The 9171-nt window shown below is 45.8% G+C and overlaps 1 protein-coding gene across 3 annotated transcripts in view; it reads right to left on the reverse strand.

Annotated features, from left to right (window-relative positions):
- LOC127485540 (uncharacterized) overlaps window positions 1-7953 on the reverse strand; it is a 52183-nt gene extending 44230 nt beyond the window's left edge. The window contains exon 1 of one of the 3 annotated variants that reach the window (XM_089309600.1): window positions 7666-7925. The gene's annotated coding sequence lies outside the window, so the exon portion shown is untranslated. Of the gene's footprint in view, window positions 1-7661 lie in introns of all 3 variants that reach the window. The other 2 variants (XM_051828642.3, XM_089309601.1) reach the window with 2 other exon arrangements.
- Between the last annotated feature and the right edge of the window lie 1218 nt (window positions 7954-9171).

The raw sequence follows: 9171 nt of genomic DNA on the forward strand, positions 1-9171 counted from the left end.
CACCGTGGCTCAATAGGCTAATCCTCTGCCTGCGGTGCTGGCACCCCAGGTTCTAGTCCCAGTCAGGACACTAGATTCTGTCCTGGTTGCTCCTCTTCCAGTCCAGCTCTCTGCTGTGGTCCAGGAGTGCAGTGGAGGATGGCCCAAGTCCTTGGGCCCTGCACCTGCATGGGAGACCAGGAGAAGCACCTGGCTCCTGGCTTTGGATCAGCGAGGTGCGCTGGCTACAGTAGCCATTGTGGGGTGAACCAGCAGAAAAAGGAAGACCTTTCTCTCTGTCTCTCTCTCTCTCTCTCACTGTCCATTTTGCCTGTCAAAAAATAAATAAATATTTTTAATTTTTTAAAAAATTTAACAAATGGCCCTAAATATTCTGATTCATCTTGACTTGTAACAGGAGACAAGAAAGTTGCTGCTGACTTTATGTAGTGCCTCCTCAATCTGTTCTATAAGAAATAAATATGTATTTCTTTTTCTATCCAAGCACTCAAATCCAAAAGAAATAATACTACCCAGTACAGCTCTGTTTAAGGCTGCTCCTGCACTGAAGAAAAGTAAAGGAGCAACGTGCCCAAACCCTGTGTGGCAGGGTGACAGTCCCCTTCTCACTCTGCATCTGAGTTTCTGGTTAGAGAGGGAGACAAAGGCAACTCCAGATACTGCAGCAGTACACAAACAGCCTCAATCACAGACACACCTTGTGTGTGTGCAACAGAAGGAGAGCACAGAGCACTATGTAAGGGAGGAATACAATGAACAAAAAGGAAAGGATGTGAATGGACATAGCAAAGATTTTCCCCACTCTGCTGATCACGATCTCAAGGATGTCCAGGCCAGAATTCCATTTCACTTTCGAAAACCCACTCCTTGAAGTTTTCTCCACCTAGGTGTATTCTTATGTGAGGAATCTGTCTTCCTGTGAGAGATGGCACCACCACAGACTGAAAACCAGTCAAAAAGCAGAGTGATGGCTTTAATTCTCAGAGGTGAATGGACAACCACATCTATGAATTCTGCCTTGAAAAATAAGCTTCCTTCTGCTCTAGGAATCTGGTATAGTTTAGGGCTAAAATGAGAAACACAGAGACCAGTTGGGTCAGTTACGTGAGAAGAAAGGAAGCTTGATTTCCAGTTGTTACTTTGTAGCATGTTAGTTTTGAGAGGATTTCATTTTCCACTTCTACTTGAAGAAATGGAAAGGTAGAATCAGCGCCAGCTTAACACATGGCAGCTTTAGCCACTGATGACATCACAGCTTGCTACCCGAAAGTGGCAGCCAAAATAAACTCAACAAACAAGAACCAAAATAAAACAGAAGAGGCTAACATAATACCAACAGTTGTTCAGCAGATATCACCAGGATCTTGACACAGAAGTCATCAGAAGGATAAAGGGTGGGGCTGGCTTTGTTGCACAGTGGATTAAGCCACCACAAAATAAAATGCTGGGATCCAATATGTGTGTCCACCCTTTAAAAAAGATTGATTTATTTGAAACTCAGAGTTTTGGGGACCAGCGCTGTGGCACAGCTGATTGAGGCCCTGGGCTGCATCCCATATGGTCCCTGGTTCAGGTCTTGGCTGCTCCACTTCCAATCCAGCTGCCTGCTAATGTGCTTGGGAAAGTGGCACAGTATGGCCCAAGTCCCTGGCCATATATCTACATGGAGATCTGGAAGGAGCTACTGGCTCCTGGCTTCAGATCAGCTCAGATCTGGCCACTGCGGCCATTTGGGAAGTGAACCAGCAGACTGAAGACCTCTCTATCTGTCTCTATCTCTATCAGTAACTCTGTCAAATAAATAAAATAAATCTTAAAAAAATGTCAGAGTTATAGAGAGGAGGGAGAGTCAGATGGGATGGCATTGTGGATTAGCAGGTAAAGCTGCTGCCTGCAATGCTGGTATCCCATATAGGCACCAGTTCATGTCCTGGCTGCTCCACTTCTGATCCAGCTCTCTTCTAATGTCTCTGGAAAAGTAGAAGATGGCCCAATACCTGGGTCCTTGCCACCCAAGTGGGAGACTTGAATGAAGCTTTTGGTGCCTGGCTTGGGCCTGGCCCAGTTCTGGTCATTGTAGCCATCTAGGGAGTAGATAAGCAGATGGAAAATCTTTCTCATTCTCTTCCTTTCTCTATCTCTGCCTTGCAAATAAATAAATAAATGCTAAAAGAGAGAGAGATCTGCCATCTGACATGGCTGCAATGGCCAGGGCTGAGCCACACAGAAACCAGGAGCCAGGCACTTCATCTGGGTCTCACACATGGGTTACAATGGCCCAAACACTTGACTCATCCTCTGCTGTTTTTCTCAGGCCATCAGCAGGGAGCTAGTTTAGAAGTGGAGCAACTGGGACATGAACTACTGTCCATGTGGGAAGCTGGCATTGCAGATGGTGGCTTTCCCCATTGTGCCACAATGCCAGCCCCATGAGTGCCAGTTTGAGTCACAGCTGTTGCACTTCTGATCCAGCTCCCTGCTAACACAATTGGGGAAGCAGAAAAAGATGGCACAAGTACTTGGGTCCTTGCACCAATGTGGGACACTGGGTTGGACTTCCAGGCTGGGCCAGCATTATTCATTGCAGTCTCTTGAGTGAACCAGCAGATGCAAGATCCCCATCCTTCTGTCTCTGCCTCTTTCTCTGTAACTCTGCCTTTAAAATAAAATTTTTAAATCTTAATAAAATAAAGAGAAAGGGTGAGAGAGTGTCCACAGTAAAGTAACAGAGCAAAGCTACAGTTGTGCTGTCCCTCAGCAGCCTTCTGCCTTAAGTGGGAAGTCTTTGGCTTACAGACACTGACATAAAAGACACATTCACAACGCATTTCAAAACAAGAGATGAGAGGTTTACAAGGCATATTGACTTTATGATGACTTTAATTCAATAGGTACACTGGGTTTAGATATATGCCTTTTGTGCAGCCAAGTTAACCCAGGGTCTAACTCAAAGAGATGTACTGAGGGAGATGTGCTGCCAGGGGAGAGAGCTGCAATGTTCCATTGTTCTTCTAGTATCATAAAGAGAAGGAAAAGGGCTACTCATGTCCGTGGTTATAAGGAGGACAGAAGCACAAACATTTCAGAAGGGGGGAGCAAATTACAAATATAGTTATTTTAAGAAAATAAAAGGAAGTAAATTTCAGAATATAATGTGGGGTAGAAAAACACCATCAGTTCATCAATTCTCACAGGGATCCAGGAAAACTGCCCTGCCTACCCATAAACCAAATGTTTCAAAACACATTTTCTGATTAAATTCAGAAGAGTATAGGAAACAGCACTCTGGGTGTTCAAATGCCAAATTAAGTTTTAGTTTCCACTATGGGCGCATGTAGCCCAATCACTCAGAACATGAGAAAAACTTTTCCATAAGAAGGAACATGAAATATTCAGTCACACAGAATAACTGTGCTTAGTGCTCAAAGTGAACCAACCCCAGGATAAGCACCCAGAAAACCTGTTAGGTCTTGGGGCCAGCTCCATGGTGTAGCATGTAAAAATTTATTTATTTATTTAAAAGGCAGTTACAGAGAGGCAGGGCACAGAGAGAAGTCTTCCATGCACTGATTCACTCTGAAAATGGCTGCAATGGCCAGAGCTGGATCTATCTGAAGCCAGGAGCCAGAAGCTTCTGTCAGATCTCCCATGCAGGGCAGAACTCAAGAACTTGGGCTATCTTCCACTGCTTTCCCAGGTGACAGCAGGAAGCTGGATCTCAAACCAGCACCCATACAGGATGCCAGCACTGTAGGTGGCAGCCTCACCTGCCATGCCCTCAAAATAAACCTATTTTAAAAAGCATTTTAACTGAGGGATGGGAGAGAGTTCATTTAGCCAAAGCAAGGATAACATAAGATAACTACTACACAGAAGAAGCTCCTGGCTCCTGGCTTTGGATCGGCACAGCTCTGACCACTGAAGCCAATTGGGGAGTGAACCAGCAGATGAAGACTTATCTCTCTCTGCCTCTCCTCCTCTCTGTGTGTAACTCTCACTTTCAAGTAAAATAAATAAATCTTTTAAAAAATAAGATAACTACTAGTACTCATTAACTTCAAAAATACAGAAATTTAATGAAACTCAAAATATAACCAAAATCATCATCTACCACAAATTATAATGTTTATTTTGAGAGTCATATTAGAAAAAATTTAACCCTTCCCCCCCCTTTGAAAATGCACATGGGACTGGTGTAGTAGGTTAATCAGACCCTGGCAATGCCAGTACCCCACATGGGCACTGGTTCAAAACCTGGCTGATTCATTTCCTTTTTTTTTTTTTTTTTTTTTTTTTTGACAGGCAGAGTGGACAGTGAAAGAGAGACAGAAAGAAAGGTCTTCCTTTTTGCCATTGGTTCACCCTCCAATGGCCGCCACTGCCGGCACGCTGCAGCTGGCACACCGCACTGATCCAAAGGCAGGAGCCAGGTGCTTCTCCTGGTCTCCAATGTGGGTGCAGGGCCCAAGGACCTGGGCCATCTTCCACTGCACTCCCAGGCCACAGCAGAGAGCTGGACTGGAAGAGGGGCACCGGATTCTGTCCCCGGGACTAGAACCTGGTGTGCCAGTGCCACAAGGTGGGGGATTAGCCTATTGAGCCATGGTGCCGGCCTGCTTCATTTCCAATATAGCTCCCTAATTCACCTGGGAAAGCAAAGGATGATGGCCCAAGTGTTTGGGCCCCTGAAGTCAAGTGTGAGAACCAGAAGAAGCTCCTAGCTTCTCATTTTAGCCTGGCCCAGCCCAAGTCATTGTGGCCATTTGAGGAGTGAACCAATGGATGGAAGACCTCTCTCTGTCTCTCCATCTCTCTGTAAATCTGCCTTTCAAGTAAATAAAATGAATTAAAAAACCCTATACAATGTAGTATTTTGGTTATTCCCTCATACAAAGAAAGCTCAGATAAACTGTAGATGAATCCTCCTGGATTGATGCAATTCAGAAGCAGGATTGCTTCTGCCACCCTGTGCTAGACATCAATGAGAGTTATTAATGGGAAGATGAATGGACACATCAGACTGCTTCCTTACATGGCACCTTTTCTTAAAGACATCACTGCTACATTACCAGATTATGTCTCTCATATGAAATATGTCTCTCCTAAAAATTTTAAAGAACTTGCCTGAAACTTATTGCAGAGCAGGGAATGATGTGCCAAGGACAGTGAGTTAGCCTGAGTAGTCCAGGAATCCTGTTCTTGGCTGTTTTCAAGTTCGTATTAATGTACACACAACATAGTTGCTGAGAAAGTGTCTTACAGTTGTTTCCTGGGTGTGAAGCAGCTCTTTTCAGCAGAAACACAAAACTGCTTGTCCACTCGCAAGCACTGTGATAGGGAGTACATGGGAGAAAAGGTCAAAAACACACTGGGTTTGAGAGGAAGAATGCTGTCACCCTAGCAACCTCTATCCAGGATTCCCTTTCTATTTTTACTTCCTAGATAACCTTACTCTGCTAAAGAGTTTCACAGATTATTAATCTGGTGACAACAGGACTCTAACAGAATCTATGAATCACTCAGTTAATCAAGTGAAAACTTCATTATACTGAAAGTTAGTCTATAGCAATAGTTTTCAGGGCCACATTACTCTTTCTTTAAAAGATGTTTTATTTATTTATTTGAGAGGTAGAATCACAGATAGTGAGATGGATAGACAGAGAGAAAGGTCTTCCTTTTGCTGCTTCACTCCCCAGTTGGCCAAAATGGCCAGAAGAGCTGCACTGATCTAAAGCCAGGAGCCAGGAGCTTCTTCTGGGTCTCCCACATGGGTGCAGAGGCCCAAGCACTTGGGGCATCTTCTACTTCCTTCCCAGGCCATAGCAGAGAGCTGGATCAGAGGAGCAGCTGAGACTTGAACCAGTGCCCATATGGGATGCTGGCACCACAGGCAGAGGATTAACCTACTGAGCCACAGTGCCAGCCCAAAGCCACATCTTTTACCGTACTGTGTGGGCATCTCTGTGGGGGGAGAGGGGCACATTTTCTCTTTTCTTCCTTACCCATCTTCACATTAACACCTTGTACAAAGGCTTCCACAGACCAGTCATTTTGAAAATCTATCACTAATATCCTCCCGTGTTGAAAATGTAATGGGGTTAAACACAGAACCCAGAATAAGAAAAGTAACTTGAAGCTGGTGTTGTGGCTGAGCAGGTAAAACCATATGGGTGCTGGTTCAAGACCTGGCTGCTCCACTTTTGATCCAGCTCTCTGCTATGGCCTGGGAAAGCAGTGGAAGATGGCCCAAGTGCTTGGTCCCCTGTACCTGTGTGGGAGACCTGGAAGAAGGTCCTGGCTTCTGGCTTCAGATCCATGTAGTTATGGCCATTGTGACCATCTGGGGAGTGAACCAGCAGATGGGAGATCTCTCTCTCTCTCTCTCTCTCTCTCTCTCTCTCTGTCTTTGCCTCTCTGTAACTCTGCCTTTTAAATAAATAAATATTTTTTTTTTAAAGTAACCAGCCAGCGCTGTGGCTCACTTGGTTAATCCTCTGCCTGCAGCGCCAGCATCCCATATGCGCACCGGATTCTGTCCCATTTGCTCCTCTTCCAGTCCAGCTCTCTGCTGTGGCCCAAGTGCTTGGGCCCCTGCACCCACGTAGGAGATGAAGAGGAAGCACCTGGCTCCTGGCTTCGGATCAGCACAGCACACCAACCATAGTGGCCATTTGGGGGGTTAACCAACGGAAGGAAGACCTTCCTCTCTAACTCTGCCTGTCAAATTAAAAAAAAAAAAAAGTAACTGGCCCTCTTAATTAAAACCATATGGACTGTAAGATAATCAGCTTGGTGGAGCATTGAGTGACTGTAAAGAACTAGACAAGAAAAATTGATACTTTTCTGTATTTATGTTTTCATAGCTCTCCACTATGAAAATCCAGATTGAAGTAGCTCATTATTAACTCACATGGTAGACTTGCATTAATTTCAGTTCACTTCTCACTTTCGAAAGGGATTGGCAGCATCCCTAATAACATGAGGAGAAAGAAGGGTTGAAGACAGAAATCGAAAAGCAGGAAAATAAATCAGCTATGTTTCCATGGCCTCAAGCTCCAGATTGAAAAAGAGTCTGTTAATTAAACACAGAGGAGAGATCAGTCCACAAAGCTACTGCACAAGCTTCACATGTTGCTGGGAAAGTCACCCAAACACATAGTGCCCTGGCTGTCAAATGTGTCCGCGGGGTCCAGCATGGGGGCCAGGAGCCAGATCCTACTCTGATCTTCCATTTCCACCTCCCCACTGCCTTGGGCTCCGGCTGAGGGCCGCTGAGCCCTGCCCAGCTGGAACTACCAGGGGATATAGCCGGAGGCCAGCCACAAGGCATTCTCTGACCCACCCAAAGTGGGAACTGGGCTTATTTAAATATAGGGAATGGGACTCCTTCCTTCAGTGTGCTCTCAACTGCCCTGCTTGTGCCATTCCTCGTCCAGTGTACTTTAAGGAGAATTTGAGTGAGGCAGCCCGTGGGACTGGCCGTGCATCGGGAGACTGGGAAACGGCAGTGGGAGACACAACACCTGGGTTCCAGCCTTGACTCTGCTGGAGAAGCTCCCAGGATCACTGAGAATCAAGTGATCAATGTCTGGGAGCCGCTACCTGCCATCGCACCCACCCTCTCCCACACACGCATAGATGCCCCTTCCTGTTCTCCATACTTGCCGTGGAAACTCTCGGGAGCACGTCCCCTTTCTTCAGGACACCTGGAGAGCAAAGCAGAAAGTGTGGGACAGGAGAAGTCGCTGGAACTTGGGGCCCACGGTGGCAGATGCAGAGGCACAGAAGCAGCGGGCGGCAGGTCTGGGGTGTGTGCTCCCGAACCGCCTGCAATTGCACTTGCAGAGCAAGACTCCCCAGTGAATGTGGGAGAAGGAGCAGTGCGGCCTCTCAGGGCACACTCTGATCAGTAAATGAACTTCCTCTGTTCTCAGCCCCCGGGCCACAGGGAAAGGCACGCGCATGCGTACGTTCTCCCACATGCACACGCACAGGCGCTTAGAGCAGGAAAACGTTAGAGCACCGGGTGACTCTGGGAAATGGAGTCCAGGTCAGGGCATTCCTGGGTAGACTTACTGGCCCTCTCCTAGGACTTCAGTGTGGGGTGGGTGGAGACAGGCTGGGAACCAGAGGGCACTTGCTTTTGTTTCCATCCCTCCTTCCCTTCCTTCCCACCCCAGATCTCAAGGGTCAGGTGCTGTTCTTCCTTTCTTGAACAAAATCTTAAGAAGTGACAGCCACTGCTGTTGAGTCCCAAATCCCAGTTCCCTCACACATGCTGTTTCTCAGAAAAATCCCCTGCTGCTTTATTCCTGCACAGCTTCTCTCAAGTAACCCATGACAAGGATTTCAATGTAACTCTCAGCACAGGTGTACATGGCACAGTTTAACATCTAGATTTGAGAATACAATTTTTACTTGTGTCTTTTATTTGTGGTTCTTTTCAAAGTATTTTACACCACCCTCTAATTCACCAAGTACAAAAAAAAAAAAAAGAAAAAGAAAGAAAAAAAGAGAACTGGATACAGGACTAACATTGCCAAGTATCTTCTAGGGGCCAGATTAACAGAGTAAATGACTTACTTTGTATCAATTATACCTCAGGTTAATTCTGGAGACAGTATTCTCGATTTACAAAGAGAAAGCTGAGGTGGAAAAAGATTAGAATTAAATTTGCCCATGGAACTATGGTAAAAAAAGTCCAGGTTAAAGGCCAACCAAAGTGAAATACTGGTTTAAGATATCTTTCAGGACCAGCACTGTGGCATAGTGGGCTAAGCCTCTGCCTTCAGCACCGACATTCTTTATAGGGGCTGGTTCAAGTCCCTGCTGCTCCACTTCCAATCCAGCTTTCTGCTCTAGCCTGGGAAAGCAGTAGAAGATGGCCCAAATGCCTGGGACCCTGCATCCACATCAGAGACCCAGAATTTCCTGGCTCCTGGCTTTGGATCAGCTTAACTATGGCTATTGCAGCCATTTGGGGAGTGAACAAGTGGATGGAAGACTTCTCTCTCTCTCTGCCTCTGCCTCTCTGTAACTCAGCCTTTCAAATTAAAAAAATCTTCTTTAAAAAAGGAAATATTTATTTTACCTTGGGGCTCAGTTTCTAAAACCCCAGATTTCTCATCTCTAAAATAAAAAGTGAGGGAGAGGAAGAGTATCTACAATCCT

This window comes from Oryctolagus cuniculus, chromosome 12 (assembly GCF_051225735.1).
Source record: "Oryctolagus cuniculus isolate XC-2025 breed Fujian yellow rabbit chromosome 12, ASM5122573v1, whole genome shotgun sequence".
Taxonomy (NCBI): domain Eukaryota; kingdom Metazoa; phylum Chordata; class Mammalia; order Lagomorpha; family Leporidae; genus Oryctolagus; species Oryctolagus cuniculus.